Source organism: Oryctolagus cuniculus, chromosome 1 (assembly GCF_051225735.1).
Source record: "Oryctolagus cuniculus isolate XC-2025 breed Fujian yellow rabbit chromosome 1, ASM5122573v1, whole genome shotgun sequence".
In the NCBI taxonomy this organism is placed as follows: domain Eukaryota; kingdom Metazoa; phylum Chordata; class Mammalia; order Lagomorpha; family Leporidae; genus Oryctolagus; species Oryctolagus cuniculus.
The window spans coordinates 92,605,294-92,619,849 of NC_142867.1; the positions used below are offsets into that span (position 1 = coordinate 92,605,294).

A 14,556-nucleotide genomic window follows, 5' to 3' on the forward strand; every position below is an offset into this window, starting at 1 on the left:
TTCCCCCATACATTCTGCATTTTGGTTTTCCATTTAGTTTGTAACATCCCTTCCTTATTTGAGCAGTGCTGTTTATTTTACTGCAGAATCATTTCTATTTCTTTCCTTGGTACTTTCTTTCTGAAATATTGTAATGCCCCATGAGTTGATCCCCACACTCCCATTCAACCTATCAAACATGTGTTGCCATCTTTGATTATATACTCTTCCAGTGATGAAACCTTCCAATGAGGGTTCTCTTTCACAGTTTAATGCTGCTAATGAGAGCTTTCTACCTCCTGGCCACTTGCTGTATTTCAGTGTCTTCCACCACCAGACATAGACTCTGCATGTATCTGACGCCATGCTGGAATTGTTTCTTTTGCATGAAACCTTTTTTATCCTCTTTGAATGTCTTGCCAGCTCTCCATGGCTTGTTTCATAGCCCAGCACCAGAAAGAAGACTTCTTCATACAGCCTTTCTCATAGGTTTATTTCCCTTGCAGAACTGATTTTTTTTCCATGGGATGAAGTAGTCCTTTCACTTATTTCCTATAATAAGGCTGTCTTGCATTATAGTTTATGTGCATTTCTCTACCGATTGTGAGCATTTATCAAGTCAAGCACTAAATCAGAATCATTTGTTAATTCAGCAAATATTTATCCATCTTATGATTGGACCACATGTGGCAAGTATGGTGTTTGATGAGATTAGGGATACAACGTAAACAAGATGGACATGGTCCCTGCACTTAGGTCCCTTATCATGTCTTGTGGAAAACAGACACTAAAATAATTACAAATGCACTGAGGATTGTGATGCAAAAGTACCAGACCTTTTGCAAGGATATAATTAATGGAACCTGACCTTGTCCATAGAATCAAGACAGTGTTTCTCTAAGAAATATTGGTTAAGTAGATACCTGAATAATGAGAAAGAAAGAGACAGAAATGAGGATTCAATAGCAGGAAAGGAAGAGCCTTCCAAACGTTCCAGAAGAGAGGAAAGGATATGTATGAGTAACAGCCTTCAAGACAAGGAAGGAACCAGTCTTCTCAAGGAAGAAGATCCAAAATTTTAGGAGTACAGGGCACCATGGAGACAAGGGCCACATGCACAGCTTTATAAACAGTTCGCAATATTTTACTCCTTTTCCTAGGGGCACTGATAAGCAGCAGAAAAATTGTAAGCCAGAGAATGATATATATACATATATATATATATATATATATTCATATTTTTAAAGGTCAGTCTGAATGCCAGGTCCTGCATAGAGTGGAGAAGGCAAGATTGCCTGTGGGCAAACTGGTTTGAAAACTGTTGGCCTGTGGCTTTAGACTCAGAATGTGACAGTGTCTGTGAATTTAAGGAGATATATAGGAGATACCTCAAAGGTAAGATGGGAATAGAAGGAAATTTATTGCATATAGGAAAGTGAGGAACATGAGGGTTCAAGAAAGACACTCTGGAGTTCCAGGTTGCATAATTAGTGCAGTGGTTCTTGGGCAACTCACTGAGATAAGCAGCATGTATATTTGTATGGTGATGATGGTGAGTTGGAATGAATTTGTGATCCCACTGAGACATCCAAGTGGAGATGCTGATGCAAATTAGAAATTGTCTGCTTATGAATGAAGAAGAGGATTAGGTGGCCTTTACCGTATCACAGAGCTGTGAAGTCAAGGTGCATGGACCTTAAATAAAGCCAATTATTTGGGATGCTTGACATATAGTATTTTACTTTCTCAATGGTATTTTTATAAAATTGGATTAAAGTGCTTTGTGAAAACATTTTTATAATATGTTATTCCACATTTTATGGGCCATCTAAAAAGAATCAATTTCATTTTTGAGTGGATTATTCTTTTCTTTAAGAAAAAAATTATTTATTTATTTGAAAGCAGAGTAACAGAGAACAAGAGACAGAGATCTTTCATCCTCTGTTTACTCCCTGAATGGCCGTAACAGACAGGCCTAAGCTAGGCTGAAGTCAGGAGCCAGAAACTTCATCTGGGTCTCCCACGTTAGTGGCAGGGGCCATCTTCTGCCTTTTCAGGTGCATTAATAGGAAGCTGAATTGAAAGTGGTACAGCCAGGACTCAGATCAGCCCTGTAAGCAGTGGATTAATGCTGTGCCACAATGTGGTCCCAAGATCCCAGTTCTCTCTCTCTCTCTCTCTCTTTTTTTTTTTTTTTTCTATTCACTGTCAGATTAAACTAATGGTTAAATGAAACTAAGGAGATTTTGAGCATAATTGGTGGTGATTCTGTTTGTTTAATTTGCCTGATACTGTGGCTACTAAATTGTTTATAAACTACTAAGTTACCCTTGTTTTATTGAAGCAAATAGTAAATTAAAAACAGGCATTCTCCTCTGAAATTTATGGACAGGTCAGTCTTCTTTTCTTTTGGTATTGTGGAGCAAACATACTTGGAGGTATTTATTTTATCTATCGCATTACTCCCCGTTTACTTAAGTATTTTCTTACTTGGCAGAAAAAGTCAATTCTACAAATGTCACTGTCTTACTTTTCACAGTCTTCTGGGTGGAGATTTCCCACAGCATGTTTTGGGCTGATTAGCCAGCTGGGATTAGAAGGCAGGGATGTCAGTTAAGCTTAGAATCTTGTCCTGTCGTAAGGGACCCCTTTAGTCCACACAGCAAAGCGGAGTGGAAAACGCTGAGTTGAAGTGTCCCTTGCCTCACAACCAGATGCTACTGTTTAACTCAAGTGGCTGGAATCCATGGACCACAAACATTTCCTTTGTACTGTGTGCTATGGAGCTTTGAGACACCTGATACTTTGCAGTGGAAAGTGAAGCCCTTGGTGAGTTACAGTTTTGGGGAAGAAATGTCATGCGTCTGTGAGAGACATTAGGCGAGATTAATGCTGGGGTTGTTGAACTGAAGGACAGGAGTGCTTCTGGTGCTGCTTTTTTGAATAGCTGGAGATTAGAAGAACTATCTGTAAACAATTGTCAAGAATGTATTTATGTAAAGGCTCTTAGTCTGATGGTAGGTCCAGAATGGAATTGTACTGCAGACCAGACGTTTTACATATGTCAAGGGGTTGGATGGAATGTTTGGTTTCTTTAATTCATTTCCTGACACATTGCTGGTTTAAACTTAGAAAATGAGTGGGAAGTTGTTATTCACAACAATTAATGCTAACAAGAATTTCTCTATATGAATATATCCAGAGCAGCATTATTACAGAGCAAGATGATTCCTAATTTTTTATGGACGTGTTTTGTATTTCTGTTGTACTATACTGGCCATCTCCTTGTTCCCAGAGAGGGTGAATTGTGAAGTTGTATCTGCATTTGCTGTACTTTTTGCTATAGAGGCTGTCTAGCCCCAGAAAATAGGTACAGCTTTAGATCTGAGTTGCTATTCAAAGACAAATATATTACGGAAAAGTAAGTGTGTGTGTGTATGTGTGTGTGTATGAGAGAGCAAACTGCATGAGTGAGTCTATATATATATATATATATATGCATTTATCTGATGGCTTACATATTTTAAGAGATGGGCCTGACTTTATGGAGGTCAAAGGTTCATTTTCCACATCCAGAAACAGACTGAGTAGCCAGTTGGTGACATAGTGGGTGATGGAACTCAACTCCTTAGACCAGCAATGTTTTGAATCCCTATGCCACTCTTCAGAATGTTCTTTTCTGAAATATTTCATTTTCTTTACCTTTAGAAAATAAATGACTTATTGGGAAATATATCCTAATGATAAAAATGCTTCGAACATGTTCAGAGTATCCTGCTTTGAATCAAACCTAGTTGATTTTGAAAATTCCTTGAGTGCCTGGAGTGCCCAGACACAGTAGGCACTGAGCATTGACTTGCTTCCTTGGAGATAAAGGTGATTTGACAAATACTGCCCACAAAGGTTGAGAGATATTCATGCATTTTAATTTCTATAAGCAATGTTTTCCAAGACACTTGTTTTTGTTTTCAATAAGACTTTAATAAAAATCATTTGAACATTCTTCTGGAGTTTAATACAAAAATGGACAATATACATTTCAAAATAGAACTTGATTTTCCTTACATTGGTTTTGTATTGAAGACTAATGGAAGCTGATAAGTCTTGTCCCTTGATTCTGTGTATGGAAGAGTTTCATTCTTATTTTTAAGAGTTTGTTTTAAACATGCCTGGCACATGTAATTATTTTAGCATGCAGTATCTAGGAAAAAATCTTTGGGGAATTGCATAATTAATTCCTGTTACAGTATGCCTTCATGTGAAACAGGAATATTACCTCCTTGTCTCAAATATATAAATGGTTTAGAGGATGCAGAAGGATTACAGATACTTTATTCTTTTTTTTATATATGGTAAGAGTATATTTAGCTTTGTTAAAAAAAATCAACGAAATATCTTCCAGGGTCATTGTACTACTTTGCATGCCCTTAACAGTAAATGAGAGTTTTTGTTGCTCCACATCCTTGCCAGCATGTGGTGTTAGCAATGTTCTAGATTGTGACCAAATAGATTATGTAGTAGTATCATTTCAGTTTACGTTTCCCTGATATCATGTAATGTGTGCCTCTTTTCATGTACCTATTTACTATCTGTATATCTTCTTTTTTTTCTCCAGAAACCTTTTATTTAAGGTATACAAACTTCATTCATTTCATAAATACAGCCTTAGGAACATAGTGATTCTTTCCACACTGCCCAGTCTCCCCCCTGCACTCTCACCCTTTTTCTCCTCCCTCTCCTATTCCCATTCCTATTTTTTACTAAGATCTATTTACAATCAAATTTATACAGATAAGATTAACTCTATACTAAGTAAAGAGTTCAGCAAATAGTATAAAAAAAAAAAAAAAAACCTGTTCCTCAGTAGTTGAGACACGGGCTATTCAAAGTCATCATATCTCAAAGTGTTAATTTCACTCCTATAGATTGCCTTTTAGGTGCTCTATTAGTTATCACAAATCAGGGAGAACATATGATATTTATCTGTTTGGAACTGGCTTATTCACTAAGGATAATGTTTTCCAGTTGCATCCATTTTATTGCAAACAATAGGATTTCATTTGTTTTGTTTTGTTTTACCACTGTGTAGTATTCCATGGTGTTCATATCAGTTGCATAGTTTGCAAATAATTTCCCCCATTCTGTTGGTTGCCTCTTCACCTTGGCAAGTGTTTATTTTGCAGTACAGAAGCTTCTCAACTTGATGTAATCCCATTTGTCAGTTTTGGCTTTGTTTGCCTATGCCTCTAAGGACTTTTCCTAAAAGTCTTTGCCTATGCCAATGTCTTGCAGGGTTTCTCCAATATTTTCTAAAAACTTGATGGTATCAGGTCATAGATTTAGGTCTGTGATGCATTTTGAGTGGATTTTTGTGTAAGATGTAAGGTTGGGATATTGCTTCATACTTCTGCATATAGACCCAGTTTTCCCAGCACCATACAAATACTTTATTCTTAAGTATTAAGTTTTTATCCTTCAACTGAATTAATTTTCTATTTTAATGGATAATACTTTGAGCTAAGGATGAGGACAATCTGAAAGAATGTGCATTCTAGAGTTTAGAGTATGGGTGTGGTAGATCATCTTTCTTCTCTTCCTGTTGTCAAGGGACCCCACAGAGAATGGTCAGGAATGGTTTTTCTTGTGCTGATGAGCAGCCTCTTTCTTCTGGACAGACATTGGCTGGCAAGGCCTGTATGTGGGGCTGAATTCTCTGGATAGACTGTAAGCCTTTGAATACTTATTTTGGAACTCTTTCCAAGCACCTTCTGAAACTTCTGTCCATGTAGCCTATCGTCCCTGGAACCTGTTACATACATAGTGTGGCATACATACTTGCTGATTTTAGTTATTTGATTTTTTTAAACAATTGTAATAGTTATACATAGTTAGGCAGGCACTGCTCTAACCACTTTTCACGTAAGCTCATTGGATGTTCACAATCCACATGTTAGGTAAAAACTATTAAACTGAAACAGGGAACTTGAAGAACAGAGAAACTAAGTGAGCTGAGGTGTAACCTAACTATTAAGGCCTAGAGTCAGATTTCAAGCAGAAATACAATAAAGCATATGGAATTGTTCAGTAGCTAAAGAGCACCAGCACATGTTTGCCACACAAAATTAATTCTTTTCTTTATTCTTTTTTAAAAAGATTTATTTATTTATTTTAAAGATAGAGTGACACAGAGAGAGAAACAGAGAGAAATCTTCCAAGTTCTGATTCACTTTCCAAGTGGCCACAATAGCCAGGTCTAGGCCAGACAGAAACCAGGAGCCATTAACTACATCCTAGCCTCCCACATGTCAGGGGCCCACGTACATTAGCGGGAAGCTGGATCAGAAGTGGAGTAGCTAGAACATGAGCTCAGACTGGCACTCCTGTGTGGGACACTGGCATCACAAGTGGTGGCTTACCCATTGCACAACCTCAGCTCCCTTTTCTTAATCAGAAAGAAGGAACACTCTGGTGAGCTGATTTGGGGGGTAAGACAGTGTTTTATGATACTTAACAGCAAGTTTTATATCATAGAAATTGAAAGTAAAAACTTGGTGCTTAGTAGAAAGGTGAACTTGGGCAAGCTGTTTACCTTTAAAACCTTAGTCTCCAATCTGAAAAATGGAGAAAATAATAAAACTTTCTTGCTGGAACTGATGTAATTGCAAATCTCATACAATTTTCATAGCATAATTTGTTCATAGTAAGAAAATGTTAATTGCTTTTATAATAATAATGGCTACTCTTATAAAATTTCTGTCATTTTAACTGAACTATCACTTGAAAATGCTGAAGTCATTGTGCCTGTAGGTTAGTTTTCCTTACTTTGTTTAGTGGCAGAGACAAGTCTTTGATAAGTACTGACTGGTGACAAAGTATGGTTCACAGGGATACTCAACAGAAGGCCTTAGATGGACATTTTCACTATGAACAGCCCTCTGCAGTTTACATGGTACCACTGTATGTGGCAGCCTTACCATGCATGAAGTATCTCCATTTTTCAGATGACGAAACTGAGACCCAGAAAGATCAGCAACCCAGAGGTGAACATGTGCTCTAACTAGACTCAGATCCAAGTCTTTTGGTACCTAATCCAGTAGTCCTAGCACTGTACCTAATCCCACCCCCCACTTTTTTTTTATAGTTCATGGTATTTTTTTTACCTTCCTTAAACTTTTCATGTGAGGCATCAACTCTAATTGACCTCATTGCCACCACTGCAGAAACAAACCATATGACATCCCCCTGGGGGCAAAGAGTCATCACTTCTGTCTGTGGGACAGGTAGCACCATTCAGTGTGTCTGTTTGCTAAGGTATGATTGTGTACCAGTTACTGGAAAAATTGAGTCTCCCCTACAGTTAGAATTCTAGACAGGGACATTACCCAAAAACCATTCTGCTGAATATTTTTCAAAAAAGTGATTTTATAAGTGTGTGTGTATACATATATATGTAAATGTGTATGCATATATTCAAATATAGATTATTATAGCTATATTAAATGACTTCTGTGTGGGTACATAATAAGATTATTTTCATTCTTCAGTGGTCAGCCCTGTTTGTGAGAATCAAGTCTTTTCCTTGTAATTACGTCTTTTCTGTGGCAAATCCAGTTACTTCAGAATATAGGAAGAAATGCCAATTAACTCATGAAAGTTTTGTGAGTCTGTTGCTTTCCTTTGGAACAAGAGTGAGGAGTTAAACTGTGCTTGGAACATGTCCACAGAGGAAATAGTCCCCATAAACTTTATATCTTTGGTTCCTTGATCAAAGAGTTGCTATTTGTGGATGCATCCTTTCTAATACTTTATATACTAGTTGCCCTGCTGCAGCAAAATGTGCTCCTTGAGAAATTATTCTTAAAGTATTTCATGATACCCAGTTAGAAGCTAAGCTGTGCTGTACACTTCACTGTCTTTACTTACAGCTTCTTTGTTCAGGATCACTGTCTTCAGTATTCCTTCAGTTTGGTTATTTCTTCTTTTCAAATGAAAGTGCTTAGAAATATTCTAAAATACTTAAAAGACTTCTATGGAAAACTCAATCAAGAACTCAGCAAGGGGCTAGCATTGTGGTGCAGTGAGTTAACCTGCCACCTGCCATGTGAGCATCCCATGTGGGTGCCAGTTTGAGTTCTGACTGTTCCACTTCTGATCCAGCTCCCTACTAATGGCCTGGGAAAGCAGTGGAGCATGCCCCAAGTACTTAGGCCCCTGGACCCCGTGGGAAACCTGGAGGAAGCTCCAGGCTCCTGGCTTTGGCTTGGCACAGCCCTTGGCATTGCCGCCATAAGATTTATTTGTATATTTGAAAGTCAGAATTATAGAAAGAGGAAAGACAGAGAGCAAGAGGTCTGTGAAGCATCCATTGGTTCACTCCCCAAATGGCTGCAAGGCTAGAACTGGGACTGTCTGAAGCCAGGAGCTAGGAATTTCTTCCTGGTCTCACATTGGATGCAAGGACCCAAGGACTTGGGTCATCTTCTACTGCTTTCCCAGGCCATAGCAGAGAGCTAGGTTGGAAGTGGATCAGTTGGGACTTGAACCGGCACCCATATGCTGGGATGCCAGCATTGCAGGCGGTGGCTTCACCGCCACAGGGCCAGCCCTTCACATTTACATTTTAAAGTTCAAAGCAAATTACAGATATAAATAGGAATATGTTTCAGGTATCAGAAATATGTGGGTTTGTAGTGTTTGCTGTTTGTTGTTAAGCCAGACCTCTGAATAAAATTAAAACTTTAGTGAGGTAAGCCATCTTGTATTCAGTTTTATACTGTAATTCTGGTTGGTTATTGACAAATGCACAATGTGAAAGTTTTAAGATGATCTAGGAAAAAAGGAGAAAAATGTTGAGGGGTTTTCCAAATCAGTTTTATTAAATACTTTAATTTTACTTACAGTATATGCATTTCAACAGTGTTTTATTGGTCTGGTCTTAATGCCCTCACCTGTGTTCTATGTGTTATTAAATTCAAATTAGAACTACAATAAACAATGAAGTAATTGGAATCCCTCCAAAGACTAGGAATCATGAGATAACGATTTAGGAATTTTCTATACTCATAGATTTAAAAATTCAATTATGAAGAACCTTATACTGCTTTTCTTATAAAGTTAATTAAAATTTTGTTATATTTGAAAAATGGAAAATTTTCCTGTCTAGTCTACCAATAAAATATATTGAATTTCCTATATGTCATGTGACAGAAAGTGTCAATAGTTGTTGAATATCCCTGTTGCTTTCTTAATAATACGTTGTTTCAATTTACCAATCTTTTGTTTTTGATGAATGGCTCCTGTTTTTCAGTGTTCCTTTTGAAGGTCAGTGGTCAGAAATGAATATGAAGCCCCTAAGGAAAGTGTGGTTACTACAGCATGTATATTAATAAATAAAATTTGTTTTCATTGTTTATGTCACATTGCTTATTCAGATTAAAAGAAAATTTTTATTGGCAGGCTTTGCTATATTGCCTCTTCCTTCTTTTCCACTTTCGAGTTGTAGAAATTTGAGTAGCATGTCCCCATCTATCTAATCTGAGGCACTGATTAAACATTTATTTAATTGAGCATGGTTGCTTGGCAAGGTGGTTAAGGTGTCACCTGAGATCTCCACACCCCAGAGTCGGATTTGCTGACCCTCAGTCTAGAGCCTTAAACAGATTTCACTTCAGCTGTCAGTAAACCTTCGTTGATATCATACAGATTTGATGATTTGGTTTTCTATGTTGGAAAACTACAGAATTCTTAGTACAATGAACTTTGGTGTGGCCTTGAACAGATTAGTGGCCAAAACTCATGTGTAACTCAAATACCCACATTTTGTGTTTAAAGTATAATTATTTTCATGGAGTTTTTTTATCTTTGAAGCAAAATATATATATTTATAGTTTAGAGCTATGGTTTGGCTCACAATAATGTAAATGAGAAAGATAAAGAATCCTTTTTTACTCTGGAAGTGGAATGTAATATTTGAGAGGCAGTCACGTAAAAACCACTATATGCATCTCATGCTTTTATTTAGATTCCACATTGTGTCCAGAATTAGTAAGTATTAGGTGGACAACCTTCCTCCAAACAATGTTATTTTAAGGAAGGGTATGGTAAATCTCATCACAGATTTAACTTTGTTTTGTCTGTTTGATTATTTCTACACTCTACAAAAGCAACTAATTAAAAATGGAAAAAATACTTCATTCTGTTTCCTTAGGATTGTGCAGATAAATGGGCTCATTTGTCAGCTAAAAATACCGAAATTTGTGAAGATGTTTGGATAGGCTCAGCCCTAGAAAAAGAGCAGTGTGTTTCAACTGGACAGATATATTGAGAGGAATAAAGTCCCGTCTGCCATTTATATTCACAGTAGTAAACAACTCTCACTGACTTTATTAATAGGTTTTGCTTAAAACAGCTTCTCATTGTTTTGCCTGTAGAGTTGATTTTGCATTTCTGTCTTCTATATACAGTCAGTAAAAATGTGAAGCCAAACTGAATGCTCTCCAGAGACCAAGTAGCCAAAGTTTGCATGGAGTGCCTAGTGATTTACTGTCTCTGAGCTGGAGAGATGACCTCTACAATTACTGTGGAAACCCAGTGAGGAGTGAAGTGAGCTCACTGTAGAAAGATTTCAAGCATTGAAAAAACTTGCCTTATTTGGTAAATGTGGTTAACTGGGCCCAGCTGGTAATGCTGTTGAGCTCATTGTGAGATGCATTGTCTTTTGAAGCCAAATTCCCGCATTTTGTTTTATCCTTTAGAATTAGAGTAATAAATGGTATTTGTTCAGTTTTTCTTGGTGTTCCATGGACTAAATCAAATCAGAAATATCAGTTCCATTTTTGAAAACTAAAACTCAAATGCATTGATATTTGAAAACTTTCCATCTCTCAAGTCTCTTATGTTGTACATCTTAGTTCCTGGGAAAATTTTGTTTGTTTAAATGAGAGTCAAAGAGACAGAGACAGAAACTGGTAGAGAGAGCTCCCACCTACTGGTTCACTACCCAGATGTCCACAACAACTAGGGTCAGGTTGGGGCCAAAGCCAGAAGACAGGAAGACAGGAAGGTGATCCAGGTCTCCCAACCAGAGTGGCCGGAATGCAATTACTCCAGTCATCACTGCTGCCTCCCAGTGTCCTAGTGTCTGCATTGGCAGGGAGCTGGGGTCAGCAGCTGGAGCCCAGAGTCAAACCTCCCTAGCACTCTGATGTGGGATACAAGCACCTTAACCACTATGCTAAACATTAACTTTGGAATTTTGATTTTAATTAATACTGTGAAGAATCAGGATCCTTTGAGAAGCAAACCTATGTGTAGTTTTTGATTTTACTCTGTTTCTTTGCTCATGTGAGTTTGCTCTTACATTACAATTTTAGGCAGTATCTGTTAATTAATTTTTCATTAATTACATTTTCTTTAAATACCGAGTAAAATTTCATGTAAAGAAATGAAAGACCACAGATTCCCAGGACTTCTCTTAAAATCGCAACCTCAATTATTTTAGAGGAGTAAACAAAGGCTTTTGAATCATTTAGACCTTAATTTGAATCCCAATTCTGCCATTTGTGAACCTGATGATTTTGGACATTTCCTTAAGTCTCATGACAGTTGAAAGGTTGTACCTGCCCTCCCAAAGTATTGTGAAAGTTAGCATATGTATGTGTGAAGATGCCCGGTACAAATGGCAAGAAATGTCAATTTTCTTATTCCTTCTCTTCCAGCAGTGGGCTAATTTCAGCTTTTCCTTGACCTCACTTTCAACTAGCTTCCTTTGGGTAATACTGATATGACCCAGCAAGTTGTTGCTGTCCCTGTCATCCGTTCTCCAGGAAGGAAAGGGCCATCTATAGTTTTACCATTCAAAATGTGGTCTGGGACCAAGGTGCATCACCACCCAGGAATTTTTATTTTTTTTTTTTAGAAATAGGGAATCGGGGCCAGTGCCGTGGCTCACTAAGTTAATCCTCCACCTGTGGCACCAGCATCCCATAAGGGCGCCGGGTTCTAGTCCCGGTTGTTCCTCTTCCAGTCCAGCTCTTTGCTGTGGCCCAGGAGTGCAGTGGAGGATGGCTCAAGTGCTTGGGCCCCTGCACCCACATGGGAGACCAGGAGGAAGCACCTGGCTCCTGGCTTCAGATCGGCACAGCGCCAGCCATAGCGGCTATTTGGGGGGTGAACCAATGGAAGGAAGACCTTTCTCTCTCTCTCTCTCACTGTCTAACTCTGTCAAATAAATAAAAAATCAAAAAAAAAAAAAAAGGAAACATGGAATCTTTGGTCCCACCCCAAATTTATCAAGAGTATCAGCACTGTAACAAGATCCTCAGTACATTCAAATACACAAGAAAGATTAAGAAGCACTGTGCTGGGGCTGGCACTGTGGCATAAGGGGTAAAGCCACCGCCTGCAGTGCCAGCATACCATATGGGCGCCAGTTCGAGACCCTGCTGCTCCACTTCTGATCCAGCTCTCTGCTATGTTCTGGGAAAGCAGTGGAAGATGGTTCAAGTCCTTGGGCCCCTGCACCCGCATGGGAGACTGGGAAGAAGTTCCTGGCTCCTGACTTCGGATCCGCGCAGCTCTGGCCATTGCATCCCACTGGGGAGTGAACCAGCAGATGGAAGACCTCTCTCTTTCCCTCTCTGCCTCTCCTCTCTCTGTGCAACTCTTTCAAATAAATAAATACATCTTTTTTTTTTTAAAGAAGAAGAAGCAGCACTTCTCTGTGTCATTTCTTAGGGATCAACAGCTCTGAGTAGTGAGATTCTCTCTGTTAGGGTTATGTTCCAGGATTTTGAAGTACTTAAGAGAGAGGTGGTGGAATAATCTCACTCTGATTTGTGCTTAACTTTCTGTCAATCCCAGGCATACCTAAACTTCTCTAACTACCACCCATTTCTGTGGCTGGATTCTAGTTGGAAACTCCTTCAAGGATGGGCAATCTTTCCTTCCTTATTTTGGAGATTTTATTTGGTTGGTTTTTTTTGTTTGTTTATTTTTGCTCATCAGTGTTGCTCTGTGTTTCCTCCTGTAGCAGAAGGTGGCAGAATTTGGTGTCATCATTACTTTTAGTCTGCTTCCCACGTTCAACATGCAGATCCACTGTTTGCATCAACTACCTTGCCACTCACCTTTATCAGAGTTTGAGCTGTTGACAGCTGATTTGTTTTCATTTCTCTTCTGCTATGCCTATACCTCCCCCCCCCCCCCCCCCCCGCCTAGCTCCGTCTATATAATGCTTTTCCTAACTAGACTTTATTACCTCTTTCAACTTCTCTATTTTTCCTCTGTCCTCATTATGGTTTTCAGGTGAGAAAATCACTTCACGAAAGGCAAAAAAGAAGTCAATAAAAATCCTCTGGGCCACTTCATAATCTGGGATCTGTGGGCTTTCACAACTACTGGACTGGTCATCTCAGCTGAATTTTTGGAGGCAGAATCTTTCTTTATTCACTTTGGTGTCGCCTGTGCAGAGCATCACTGGAGTTGTAGATACTACTCTCTATCATGCCGTTTTCCTCACTAACAGTAAAATTACAGAGACTGGAGATTGTGGATTTCTGAGCTAGGAAACTGTGCAGAGAAGACTGCAATTGGAAAATATTTAGGAAGACCACCAGAAAGGTCAGATTTAATCTTTTGGGTCTACAAGAAGTAAAATAGGGTTCCTGTGGGCTCTGTGGGATACTTGAGTAATGCTAGAGGTGATTGTGGTTTTCATACTGCAGTTTGAGTGCTTTTAGATGATAATCAGTTATCATGTCGGGACAATATTAAGCAATGTGATGCTCATAATTTAACACTTGTGACAACAGTTTACTCATTGTGTTCATCCTTAAAATTTGCTTTGTGAGTAATACTATCATAAGCATAATTGGCATGAGATCTCAGGGAGTGGTATTTCCATTCCTGTACTCTCCTTTCATTCTGCTCACTTGTAACATGTGGTCACGCCATTATATGTAGCCTTCCCATTATAGCTTCATTATTTCCCTGTGTCATTGTTTAGCTTCATCACATAAAAGCCATCATGCTGGGATTGGTATCAGTTGATTTTTTTCTACTTACTAAATTGCTCAAATTAATGTTTCAGCAAAATTTATAACAATAATAGTACTTGACACACAAAACTTACTGTAAGAGCAATAAAGTTTTTTTTCCTGTGGTTTAGAAAAAAAGCACATCTGTCTATTTTTCTCTAAATGTCCCAAAATAGAATCTAAGGACTTGGTGTAACATTCTTTCTCTTCTCTTGTATGTACTTTCAGAGAGCCAACATTTAGTAGCTAGAAATTCATTTTAATAAACAATCCTATAAATCTAATAAATTTAACAGCATTGAAAGGAATCAATACTAGCTAACAAATTGGTACATGAATGTTAAATAGGAGCCAAAATGGAATCACTTCATGATGAACTCACAAAAATTAGAGTGTCATTGGTGAAACAAAGAGGAGCTCTAGCCCTATGCCTGCTGTTAAGGTTCTGTCCTCCTGTCCCACTCCCAGCTCAGTTTTTTGTTCTGTTATGACTACAGTGAAATTTGTCACTTACATTTTATAATTTTTCAAATCTTGGGCC

The 14,556-nt window shown here is 38.3% G+C and overlaps 1 protein-coding gene across 4 annotated transcripts in view; it reads left to right on the forward strand.

The window, feature by feature from the left end:
* Nucleotides 1-14,556, forward strand: part of ARHGAP42 (Rho GTPase activating protein 42) — a 307,262-nt gene that overhangs the window by 178,220 nt on the left and 114,486 nt on the right. Inside the window, exon 1 of one of the 4 annotated variants that reach the window (XM_089312117.1) lies at nt 2,576-2,808. The exons of the other annotated variants lie outside the window; for them this stretch is intronic. The gene's annotated coding sequence lies outside the window, so the exon portion shown is untranslated. Of the gene's footprint in view, nt 1-2,575; nt 2,809-14,556 lie in introns of those variants that run through there. 4 annotated transcript variants of the gene reach the window in all.